The following is a 13,532-nucleotide window of genomic DNA, read 5'->3' on the forward strand; positions in this document are numbered from 1 at the left end:
AGTGTCCTTGGGCAAGACACTGAACCCCACATTGCCTCCAATGAGTCTGTCGGTGTGAATGTGGGAAGTGAGGACGCTGGCGTCGGCTGTTCGCCGCTTCACCTCCCAATGTATGAATGAATGAACCATTGTAAAGCGCTTTGAGCACTTGGAAAAGCGCTATAAAAATGCAATTCATTATTATTATTATTATTATTATTAAATGCACCAAGCCTCTGACCCACTGACTTCAAATTCGACACACGTGTTCCACACGTGTGTGCAGTGCCCGGTGTCGAGTCGGTCGGACCCACGGTGGAACGGGTACTCTGACACGAGTACACCGGGTATTGCATAGCCGAATGAGGCATGGATCTCAAACTTCCATCGTTACCGACTCTGTGCTCTACAGCCGGCACCGGTCTAGTATTTTATAAATTGTAGATTTTCTAATTGTACAATGAAAACTAAGCATTCTTCAAAAACACAGACGATATATCACGACACTGTTGCCTTTTGCGACACTGATATTGCGCATGTTCATACCTCGATAACGATACGATAACGATATATTTTGCAGCCTTAATACACGCCATTTTGGAAATAACCTGGGCCCTACTTCCTTCACAAGTGTTACCGATGATCCTAATGAAGGCTCTGTTCCATTCTGGTCAAACAGAGTCAGGGTGCTGCTATTGTGCATGTTGGCCCTCTGCTACACCAGGGGGGTCAGAGTGGCATTCGACACACCGCCATTCCAACCACGTGGCTTCGAGTGGGTTCCAAATAGCACTGTGGGACCGTAGTCTATGGGTGTGTAACTCTGGAGAGTTATGGTGGTCCTGTTTGAGAACCACTGCACACTAAATGGAACAGAGCCTTAATTACTTTTAGTATCATCGGTACCTGTATGAAGGAAGTTGGGAAGCAGCCCGGACGTAGGAAGAGTTATTCTGTGTGCATAGAGCCCATTATTACATACAGTAGGAAGTAGGAAGAGTTATTCTGTGCGTCCATAGAGCCCATTATTACATACAGTAGGAAGTAGGAAGAGTTATTCTGTGTGCATAGAGCCCATTATTACATACAGTAGTCGCCTGATTGTGATTATTTTAGATCATCGCTGCAATCGTTTCCATGTTGAAAACATTTTTCTAACTTTTTCGAAATTAGTGGAAATATCAGAACTACAACTATACAATAACTGTACAAGCTCACCACGACACGTCGTGATGCGACCCGTTGTGAGCTTGTAGATCGGCTATTTCGATGGCAGACAGTGTGTTTTGAGTCTCATTGGTAGATCGGCGCATCGTTGGATGGTCCCTCGCATCCACTCAGTATGAAAGTACACACAGTATGAAAGTACATACAGTATGTGCTTGATTTTCTATCTTGTACTGTAAGCCTGCCGCTAACAAGCAAGGGTGTGAATAATAATAATAATAATAATAATAATAATAATTCACACCAAAAAGAAGGAGATGGGAGACGGTCAGAGTGAGGGAAACGATGGGTGGACAACAGGAAGTGGAACCAATGAGGGAACAGAGGAAACTAAAAGGGAGAGGAGAAAGAGAGAGAGAGAGAGAGACAGACAGACAGACAGACAGACAGACAGACAGACAGACAGACAGACTCAGACAAGAGACATTGAAAGAGGAAGAGAGGGAAAGTGAGAGCCAGCGGAGAACAAAAGAGAGAGGGAAACGGGAAAGAGGGGAGAAGACAAATGGAGAGTAGAGAAAGCGAAGCATTGGATGAATCACGTCTGAAAACTCACTTGTACTCCCTGGCGTTTGAACATGCTGATTAAGAGTTGCTGCTTCCACTGCATTATGTCATTGTGTTGCCCTGTTTATGTATTGTTTGCTTTGCCCTTGGTATTGTAGTATTTTTCTTGTGTACAGCACTTTGTTTCAACTCTGTTCAGTCTGTTGTGTTAAATGTGCTTTATAAATAAAGTGGATTGGATTGGATTGGATTGGATTGAATGCACAGGGACAGGGAAAGACAGACAGTGGAGAGAAGAGGCAATTCAGGAAAGTTTGTGCGTGCGCATGTGCGCGCAAACGCGTGTGTGTGTGTGGGTGTGTGCACGCACACTTCCACAGCATTTCTGAGAAAAACGGACAAACCTCTAGTACTGTGTATTACTAGTCGCCATTGTGTGACGTGTTGTGACCTTGTAGATGGGCTATATCTGGTAGACCTATTTGGCATAGTAGTAGTAGTATATACTGTAGGGCTTAAGGGGTTAAACATAGCTTTGTTTGTTGTGGATGGCCGTCCTTTCTGGGTCAAGCATCGGATCAAACGACTGTTTATACTGTAATCATAATCCCATGGCCGTGTTTGAAGGGTTTTGACCTGTTTTGTACTGTATGTCCACTCCAGGTGGGGTCACTGCAATGTAAATGGATTACAGTGTAATATATTGTAGTGGCTTTTATAATACGGTAGTTTTATCAAAAACGGGGCCCGATGCCTCCCTGCTTGGTACTCGGCATCAAGGGTTGGGTTTTTCTCTATTACTCTGTAAAGCACTTTGAGCTGCATTTCATGTCATGAAAGGTGTTTATTATTAATATTATGTCCAGGGGGTGTACTTGTACATAATGGCTGCAGGATGTACTGTACTTGTACATGAAACCGCCTCACACTATAGAAACAGGAGACAGGCCCCATATGGCTCTGCCCTATGGGCCACACATGACTCTGCCCTACGGGCCACACATGACTCTGCCCTATGGGCCACACATGACTCTGCCCTATTGGCCACACATGGCTCTGCCCTACGGGCCACACATGACTCTGCCCTATGGGCCACACATGACTCTGCCCTATGGGCCACACATGACTCTGCCCTATGGGCCACACATGGCTCTGCCCTATGGGCCACACATGACTCTGCCCTATGGGCCACACATGACTCTGCCCTATGGGCCACACATGGCTCTGCCCTACGGGCCACACATGACTCTGCCCTATGGGCCACACATGACTCTGCCCTATGGGCCACACATGACTCTGCCCTATGGGCCACACATGGCTCTGCCCTATGGGCCACACATGACTCTGCCCTATGGGCCACACATGACTCTGCCCTATGGGCCACACATGGCTCTGCCCTATGGGCCACACATGGCTCTGCCCTATGGGCCACACATGGCTCTGCCCTATGGGCCACACATGGCTCTGCCCTATGGGCCACACATGGCTCTGCCCTATGGGCCACACATGACTCTGCCCTATGGGCCACACATGGCTCTGCCCTACGGGCCACACATGGCTCTGCCCTACGGGCCACACATGGCTCTGCCCTATGGGCCACACATGGCTCTGCCCTATGGGCCACACATGGCTCTGCCCTACGGGCCACACATGGCTCTGCCCTACGGGCCACACATGGCTCTGCCCTACGTGCCACACGTGACTCTGCCCTGTGGGCCACACATGGCTCTGCTCTATGGGCCACACATGGCTCTGCCAGCCCTATGGGCCACACATGGCTCTGCCCTATGGGCCACACATGGCTCTGTCCTACGGGCCCCACATGGCTCTGCCCTATGGGCCACACATGGCTCTGCCCTACGGGCCACACATGGCTCTGCCCTATGGGCCACACATGGCTCTGCCCTATGGGCCACACATGGCTCTGCCCTACGGGCCACACATGTCTCTACCCTATGGGCCACACATGGCTCTGCCCTATGGGCCACACATGTCTCTGCCCTATGGGCCAAACATGGCTCTGCCCTACGGGCCACACATGGCTCTGCCCTAAGGGCCACACATGGCTCTGCCCTACGGGCCACACATGGCTCTGCCCTATGGGCCACACATGACTCTGCCCTATGGGCCACACATGGCTCTGCCCTATGGGCCACACATGGCTCTGCCCTATGGGCCACACATGGCTCTGCCCTATGGGCCACACATGGCTCTGCCCTACGGGCCACACGTGGCTCTGCCCTATGGGCCACACATGACTCTGCCCTACGGGCCACACGTGGCTCTGCCCTACGGGCCACACATGGCTCTGCCCTATGGGCCACACGTGGCTCTGCCCTATGGGCCACACGTGGCTCTGCCCTATGGGCCACACGTGGCTCTGCCCTATGGGCCACACATGGCTCTGCCCTATGGGCCCCACATGGCTCTGCCCTACGGGCCACACATGGCTCTGCCCTATGGGCCACACATGGCTCTGCCCTATGGGCCACACATGGCTCTGCCCTACGGGCCACACATGGCTCTGCCCTATGGGCCACACATGGCTCTGCCCTATGGGCCACACATGGCTCTGCCCTATGGGCCACACATGGCTCTGCCCTATGGGCCACACATGGCTCTGCCCTATGGGCCACACATGGCTCTGCCCTACGGGCCACACGTGGCTCTGCCCTATGGGCCACACGTGGCTCTGCCCTATGGGCCACACGTGGCTCTGCCCTATGGGCCACACGTGGCTCTGCCCTATGGGCCACACATGGCTCTGCCCTATGGGCCACACATGGCTCTGCCCTATGGGCCACACATGGCTCTGCCCTATGGGCCACACGTGGCTCTGCCCTATGGGCCACAAATGGCTCTGCCCTATGGGCCACACATGGCTCTGCCCTATGGGCCACAAATGGCTCTGCCCTACGGGCCACACATGGCTCTGCCAGCCCTATGGGCCACACATGGCTCTGCCCTATGGGCCACAAATGGCTCGGCAAGGCTTACTATTCTAATCGTCCGTCCGACTGTCTGTCTGCAACAGCGGGACGCCATTATCACATTATATATGTGGTACACATTAAAGCATTTCATTCGAAAACATCTCAATCAACACGCATCTTTAACTTCAATGTGAAACAGGTGAGGCTGAGTGGATTGGAGACATGGTGAACAACAAAAAACAGCTGCAAACATTCATTAACACCAGCCTCAAGAGAATACCAAACATCTGGTGGAGAGGCAAAGTAAGCGGTGTGGGACCTGTGGAAAAGAACGAGATGACCGGGATCGCACTGACCTACAAATTCGAAAGACAAAGTGGAGATGGATTGGACACATGTGGCGGCCGTAGCTTAGTGGGTATAGAGGCCGGCTGGTGATCAGATGTGCGTTTCGCCTCCCCGCCCACCCATGTCAGTGTATGGAAGTGTCCCTGTCTACTGAGCAACTCCTATTCATGCCCTACTTCGGCATACTACAGTGTCCAAAACTGTCCATCCATCCATCCATCTTCAACCGCTTATCCGTAGTCGGGTCGTGGGGGCAACAGCTCCACCAGAGAGCTCCAGACTTCCCTCTCCTGCAGAGCAACATTAGTAACTTCCTCCTGGGGGATCACAAGACGTTCCAAGGCCAGTGAGTCGATGTGTTCCTCCAATTGCGCCTTGGTCTGCCCCGGGGTCTCTTCCCAGCCTCGAGGACCTCCCTAGGGAGACGCCCGAGAGGCATACTATAGGCGACTATGACTCGATTGGTTTAGATCAGTGGTTCCCAAAACGTTTTCATTTCAAGGACCCCCAAATTGACACAAATTATCCTGCGGTCCCCCATTTGAAGAGATATGCCAAGGAGCAGTGATTCTCAACCATTTTTAATTTCAAGGACCCCCAGCAGCCTGAGGAAGGTCGCAAGACCGAAACGTTGCTTCTTAAATAAATGCTCTGAACCCAGCAAGTGGCGGTGTGCGGGTGTCCCTCCTTTCCACATTGTATATGCCTCGTCATCATCGCACCTGCTCCAAATTACCTACCGGGTGTGCGGAAGTCATCTCTATATAAGGACCCCCAGTTTGACATGCACTAGTCTACGGACCCCCACTTAATGGCATGTCTAACTACGAGACCCCAATTCATATTGTAAAAATAAATGTTCATTTAACTCTGAGAGTGACGGGTCCATTTGTACACTCTGAGTTACAAACCCATAAGGGTCCATTTGGTTCCTAACTATCATTTAGCTGGGGACCCCCTGGAACTCCCTCAAGGACCCCTGGGGGTCCCCAGACCCCACTTTGGGAACCAGTGGTTTCGATGCGGGGTGCCAGGTGCCTGCAGTGAGCAGGGTGTGTGCGGTGCGGTGCACCAGGGATCCAGGGTTTGAGAACCATTGGTTTCTACTAGGCTTACTATTGATCTTTCGGGACTGGCGGATCCTTTTCAACAGCTGTGATCTGTGCTGTGAGGAGCCACTCGATAACCATGGCAGTGACACGCCTAATCTTCACCCCACATTACGTTCTTTTCATTCACACATCAAAGCCGCCTTCCAAGATACTAAACAGGAACTCACTTAAAATGGCACAGAGGCTGTAGCTGCACCAGATCTGGTGGGACTTTCACTTTGATTTCACCACGGCAGAAAGTGTGTGCACGTGTGTGTGTGTGTGCGTGCGTGCATGAGACTATGCACGTCTGTGTGTTTGTGTGTGTGTGTGCACACATTCTGTGAAAGGTGCCCTGAATAAAATGTACTAAAATGTACTTACTTACAGCACACAACAATGCATTATTCTATCTGTGTTTCCACGCGTGCACGAATGCATTACTGCATGCATGCGTACGTGCGTGCGTGTGTGCGTATGTGTGTGTGTGTGTGTGTGTGTGCAGGCTGCCTTGGGGGTGTTGTCTTGTGTTAAGTGCTGCTGCTCATCATGGCTGCTTGGCCAGCACACACACACACACACACACACACACACACACACACACACACACACAGCTTGGCCAGCCAGTAGCACGCTGGGCCGTCCGCCTGTGACTGTAAACAAACGACTAATTAGGCTTCCCTATAGGCCTGGCACACAGCATCTGGTCAGCCCATCACACGCACGCACGCACGCACGCACGCACGCACGCACGCACACATTGTAAGGGCCATATGTGCAGAGACCAAGTGCCATGTGCATGCATGTGTGCACTAGGGCCGGGCCGGGCCGGGCCGGGCTGGGCCGGGCTGGGCCGGGCTGGGCCGGGCTGACTCCAAATCAATATTTAGATTATTTCATTAAAACATTTGCCTCGATTACTATTAATGAACGATTATGTATAAATAAAGAGACGATAGCTGATCTACAAGCTTTCACCACCATTGCACCATTTCCATGGTACAATGGAGTGGTTAATTAAAATATGCAATTTAATCAGACAGAGAGAGAGAGAGACAGAGACAGAGAGAGAGAGAGAGAGAGAGAGAGAGAGAGAGAGAGAGAGAGAGACAGAGACGGAGAGAGAGATAGAGAGAGAGGTCCATAAGGAATAGTCCTTCCGCACAGTGAGACGTGTGTGATGAATATTATAAAAAGTGTATTGTTAATTTGTTGATACTTAAAGGGCCACTTCACCCCTTTTGCATGCAGAGCTTATTTTACTGCTGTTTAGTACACAACAAACACTTTCTTGGGGTTTTTATGTGTGTAGTGTGTTTTATTAGATATTATAGTTATGAAGCCATGTTCATGACCAATGGTCTCACTTCCTTCCCGGACTACAAGTCACACCTCCACGCAGCCTCCCCCCTCTAAGGAGGGGAAGTGCACTGAAGCATTATGGGCATTGTAGGAATTCAGCAATCCAGTCAATCACAGACTTCATAATTGTTCTTGCCATAGGGTGCACATTTCAATTTGTGCTACTGTTATCCTTATATACAATTGAAAACATGTCCCCAAAAGCACGCACAGGAACAAAAGGCACCAGCTACTACGTCACTGACACGCTGCAACACGCTGCAACACACACTGCAACAACACACTAACACGACACAGTCTTACCCTCCGCGTCGATCCACGGCTATCTCCTCATGTCGCGCCGCACGCCCACAGTCAACAACACCCGCGTAAAAACTGTCATTGCACTGCCACTACAGCCGCCTCCCGTCCACACTCACAAACAACATCAATATCAATAATAAACACAAACACGCCACAAGCACCGACACCCCCGCCTAATTTGTTGCCAGGTCTATGAAAACAAGCCCAGAAAAAATGCCATTCAACACGCTACTTACAACTCGCTTACAATTCGCGGACCTGGCAACACTGCATCCTGTTTTCCCATTGGCTACGGTTGCTACAACACGCATTTGCACTGCATCTTGGGAGCAACACAGCTTAATGTAGGGGTCACCGATTGCTGTGCTACATCCCCCTCATGTCCTCACCACCCCGTTCGGCTACACCACACACACTCACCTACACAATTCTCCACATGCAACACAGGGCCCTTATTGGCTAGCCCCCTCACATGGCGATCCCCACGCAACAAAACACAGCCAGCCACACACACACACACCCACCCACACACACACACACAACGCCCACGTTCGGAAATATCGCACTGAGCGCACTGTGCAAACCTGGCGTGGTACAAGCGGGACAAACCGACGCGCAAATATCGACACGAACAACAACAACAACACTACACGCACACGCGCGCGCTGCAACAACACACAGCTACGTCCAGTGTGTGTGTGTGTGTGTGTGTGCGTGCGTGCGTGCGCGGGGGGGAATTTGGATCGCCTCGCGATGCAGCGAAAATGCCACTACACTACACAGGGCTCGACAGTGCGACTAGGTACTCGCATTTGCGCCTTACAACATCACCGTGCGAGTTGTAACATTCACTTTGTACCACCGGTGCGACTACACAATCCGAACTTTAAAGCTACAACTTGCGCAGTTTACATCCACAAGAATGTGTCACTCTCTCGGTTCTGCACCGCTGCTGGAGAAGTATAGCACTGTCGCAGGCAGCGCCACTAATCCCCCCCCCCCCCCCCCCCCCCCACACACCCCAGAGACGGAGGAGAGAGAAGAGAGCGAGAGAGACAGAGAGCACACACGTGAGTCCTGCAAATTATATTGACCCAATATTAATTTGTACAACCTAGCAAAGCATAAGATATCATGCTTTGGAGAATAGGCTGGTCTCTCTTTTTACAAGACATAAGCCATTGCATACAGCTTCTCAACCCTTTTAAATTTCAAGGACCCCCATAACTCTGAGAGTAAAACCAAATGGACCCATAAGAGTCCCATTTGATTCCATTTGTACAGTATCACAGTTAAACGTTATAACAGAGTCCATTTGGTTCCATTTGTACACTCTCAGAGTTACAGACCTGTAGGGTCCACTTGGTTCCATTTGTACACTCTCAGAGTTACAGACCTATAATGGGTCCATTTGGAACCCCCTCAAGGAACCATGAGGGTCCCTGGATCACACCTTTGACAGCCACTGCTTTAAATCTATACATAACTAATATAGAGCATATTTGATCCATTTATTGTTATGGATAAGAACAACAACACTACACGCGCGCGCGCGCACGCGCTGCAACACAAAACAGCTGCATACAACGCGTGTCACTGTGGACTTCTGTATCTGTGGACTTCTGTATCGCAACGCGGGGCAACGCAACTCTGGGATGAGCGGGCCGAAGGCCCGCGAAATTCTAGTCTACTACAAATACTATTAACATTGTGTGACTGCAGTTTCTTCCAGTGGTGAAATGTCCTTTTAAGTAGAAATACATATAAAAAGAAACTTGATTAACTCACGATTATAGAGTTATAAGTCAGTTATCGGTATATCAGTTTCGATATGTTGTTGGTTAATTGCCCAGCCCTATTGTACACACACACGCACGCACACACGCACACACAGACCCTCTCAGACACAAGAGGGGGGTTGTAGTACGTTTCCGGCCAGCCAGCCAGCCTCCCATGCCTCTCCCCCTCTCTATTAGCGGTGCTGACATTCCAGTATTTCTGGCAACCGTCCCCATGCCCTGCCTTATCCACTGGTGGAAAAAGTACTCATATATTTTTGACCTATGTAAAAGTATCAATACTGCAATATAGAAAAAGTAAAGGTCCGGAATTAAAAATGTACTTCATGAGTGAAAGTACAAAAGTATTGGCATCAAAATGTATTTAAAGTAAAAAGTATTCATTGTGCAGAATGTCCCATTTCAAGTTTTCAAATGTATAACAATATTTAGAAAATAGCCGATCTCACAATACACATTGTGAGCTTGTAGATCGGCTATTTTCAAAAGGCCGAAATGTATATAGGGCTGAAGTGGTTAATGTATGTTTTGTAACAATAATCAATCTGCAAAGTAACTAGTAACTACAGTTTTCAAATAATTGTAGTGGAGTACAATATTTGGATCCGAAATGTAGTGGAGTATGAAATGAATTGGAAATACTAAAGTACCAATACCTCAAAATTGTACTCGAGTACAGTGCTTAAGTAAATGTACTTACCGGTAGTTACTTTCCACCACTGGCCTTATCAGAGCAGAGATTGTGGTTCCCAGAGGGGGGCCAGAGGGGCTTACTTGTCTGTGTTCTGCCTCCCCTTTGATGCCAATCTGTGGGCAAATGGAAGCCTCGTCTTTTAACTCTTGCCCGAGCAGATGAGTTGATTAAAGAATACTACATTACGAGTCACAGCGGTGGCCAGAAGAAAGTTGTCGCATTGGTGGGGCAACAATACCCTTCATGCCGTGAGCCGCCCAGTGCAAATGTCTACTTTTCACTAGAGCCCGGCCGATGTTTAGGTCTGATCCCGATTTTAAAGCGTCCTAGTGCGCTGAAACTTAGTTTTGAACACGAAGCCCGCCAAAAACGTAGTAACCGTAGATAAGCTTTCGTCTAGCAGCCCACCAGAACCGTAGCCAACGTTTTCTAGGCTTTATATTCTTTAATCCATGTTTTGATCGGATCGCATCGATAGCTCTCTCCCGTTAGCATCCCAGTGTAAAGTGTGACAGTGGTTTGCGGCCATTTTGAAGATGCGCATCCACTTGCACTCTATGTGCTGTTTTCAAGTGCCTGTACCTCCAAATTGGCGCAATGAATGTCGTTTCTGGTGAAAACAAGGTTTTTCAACGGCCGACAGCAGGCGCTGTGATACTCGCGGTCGGGTTTTTTCTGCACCGAGCGAGAGAACAACAACAGGTCAAGACACCACACACAGAATTAGGTCATTGTAACATCCGGCTACGGATATTTGTCTCTTCAAAATAAGGGTTGAAAGGGGAAAAACCTTGGCAATGCGCGATAAATAGATTAATTAATCCTAGTGGGGGATAAAGGGAATTGTCACTCAACACAAACTTTCATGCTTTGAGCTTTTGAGCAGTTGTCTACTTTTCACATCTGTAGAGGCAAGAATGGCCGGGTCTTCCCCTCTCCTCTCCTGTGCCCGCAGCAGCGGGGCATGCTCGAAAGAGAGAGAGAACCTGCTTGGTCTAGAAGAGTCTAGACCACTCTCTGGCGATTGAATTTATATTTGTCTGGCTCTCCAAGTACGCTCACGTTGTTTAATAATTGATCAAAGCCATGAGGTGGCAGAAACTGACACAGCACTTAACCCATTTTGGGCGGGAACCCCTTTTGGTGTTAGCATTATGTTATGCTTTAGCTATTGAAAAATAGTAGGTCTGCTATTTTTGAAAAAACGAAGAACGACTGACATAGAAACATAGCTTTTCCAGAAAACTGTCAGGATGTAAAAGACATTTTTAGAATCTAATCTCAGGTCAAAATGGGTTAAAACCTAGCTGCCACTGCTTAGACTGCTATGAAACAATGGCCCTGGTTACAGCGCACTGATTACTTAAAATGCGAGACAAGTTTTCCCCGGCCAAGTGCGCTGATGTGGTTTCTTTAGAATGCTGTCGGTGTCTAGTCACAGTACCACTTCCCTCCTCCTCCTCCTCCTCCTCCTCCTGCAGTTGAATAACTGGCCCGACTGTAAAGTCTGTGTTCCTGCAGCACAGTATGTGCTATCTCATGGTGTTGTCGTTAAGTACTGTACACAATGTTGAGTTCACTTGAGTCACTTGATGTGAATGCTCTGATGAAGGCTGCATAGCCGAAACGCGTAAATGTTCCTTTTTGGTGTGTGCTAATAAAGAAATGGAAATGTGAGTACTTTGTCCGCCGTTTGTTTAATTTTTGGATGTGCTACCTTTTTGGAATTTTTTTAAATTCCTATTTTTTGATGGACAATGTTGACTTATTTGTACTTTACTTGAGTATTTCCAATTTCCACTGGTACTTTTGCTTCTACTCCACTACATCTCAGAGGCAAATATTGTACTTTCACTCCACTACATATACTGTATTTGAAAACTTTAGATACTTTGTAGATTTTGAGTATTATTACAAAAATACTTCAGCGCTATATACATTTCGGCCATTTGAAAATAGCCGATCTACAAGCTTGCATCGCGACACATTGCGAGATTATAAATCTTGAAAGAGACATTCTGCATAATGAGTACTTTTTCTTTTGGTACTTTAAGTACATTTTGATACCAATAGGTACTTTTGTACTTTTACTCAAGTACACTTTGAACTCCTGACTTTGACTTGTAACAGAGTACTTCTACATTGCACCATTGAAACTTTTACTTAAGTAAAACATTTGAGTACTTTTTCCACCACTGCACAGTGCACACCATCATTAGCATCAGTCCATGTCATTGTCACCATTGTCACAGTGATTTGGGTGATTTGGAAAACCACCCGGTCCGCCCCGGTAACAAAATGTGCACATGCACGCTCTACAGTGGGGGGAAGTGCAACAGGCCAACAGCATGTGCACCAAGGCCCGCCCCCACTCGATCATGATTGGAGGAAGGCCCCTCTCATCCTGATTGGATGAAGGCTTTGCCACCCGCCACCAAAACTGAAACTAGGGTTTTTTGACCCCAGGGGCTCACTGGGGACAGGGAGGAACTCCTTATATGGTCAGCACACTCTATAGTAGGGAGGATTATCCAGAAAAAAAGAAAAAATAATTGATATTTGAATTAAGTCAAATCACTGAATATACCTTTAATCATACATAAACATAACACCGGCGTTCAACCAATAGTGTCTTTTTCTCTTACATTTTCTCCAGAGTGATTAAAACATTACTTGACTTATACATGAACTGAGAAAATGTTGCGGTTAATAAGTCATTTCCGTTCCGTGCGTTAGATCTCGTATCTCAAGCCACGTTTCGTGTTCCTGCAAGTTGACTGAAATGAACAGAATCCACTAACTCGTAAATCGAACAGCATGTGATACGCTTTGTGATATTAGCCAAATGTTTAAAATTAGAAAAATAGAAGCGCTGCTGGAATCAGTCAGTGGCTCCTATAGAGGGGTGCTCTTTTGTGATACAGGTAGGATTATAGACACAAAAAATCACACCCGTGTGAACTGAGTGGTGTAAGGTCTTATATAGACTGATCAGCTGTGGTCTGACGTAATGTCTGACGTAATGAAATCACACCCGTATGAACTGGGTGACCATAGCAACCATGCTCATTTTTTGGTACGAACAGACACGTAAACTAACAAATCACACCCGTGTGAACTGGGTGACCATAGCAACCATGCTCATTTTTTTGGTACGGACAGACACGTAAACTAACAAAGCCAGTTGTAGGAGTGGTTTACACCACTCAAAAAAGGCCTAATACCCAAAAGGTGTAAAATGCAGAAGGGAGTTCCAGCCGCGCCTCTAGCCTATAGCAGGCCAGTCTGG

At 48.1% G+C, this 13,532-nt stretch overlaps 1 protein-coding gene across 1 annotated transcript in view; it reads left to right on the forward strand.

The window, feature by feature from the left end:
* The window catches only part of LOC306917341 (vang-like protein 1), a 122,011-nt gene that overhangs the window by 82,318 nt on the left and 26,161 nt on the right, over positions 1-13,532 (forward strand).

Source organism: Electrona antarctica (assembly GCF_951216825.1).
Source record: "Electrona antarctica genome assembly, chromosome: 24".
NCBI lineage: Eukaryota > Metazoa > Chordata > Actinopteri > Myctophiformes > Myctophidae > Electrona > Electrona antarctica.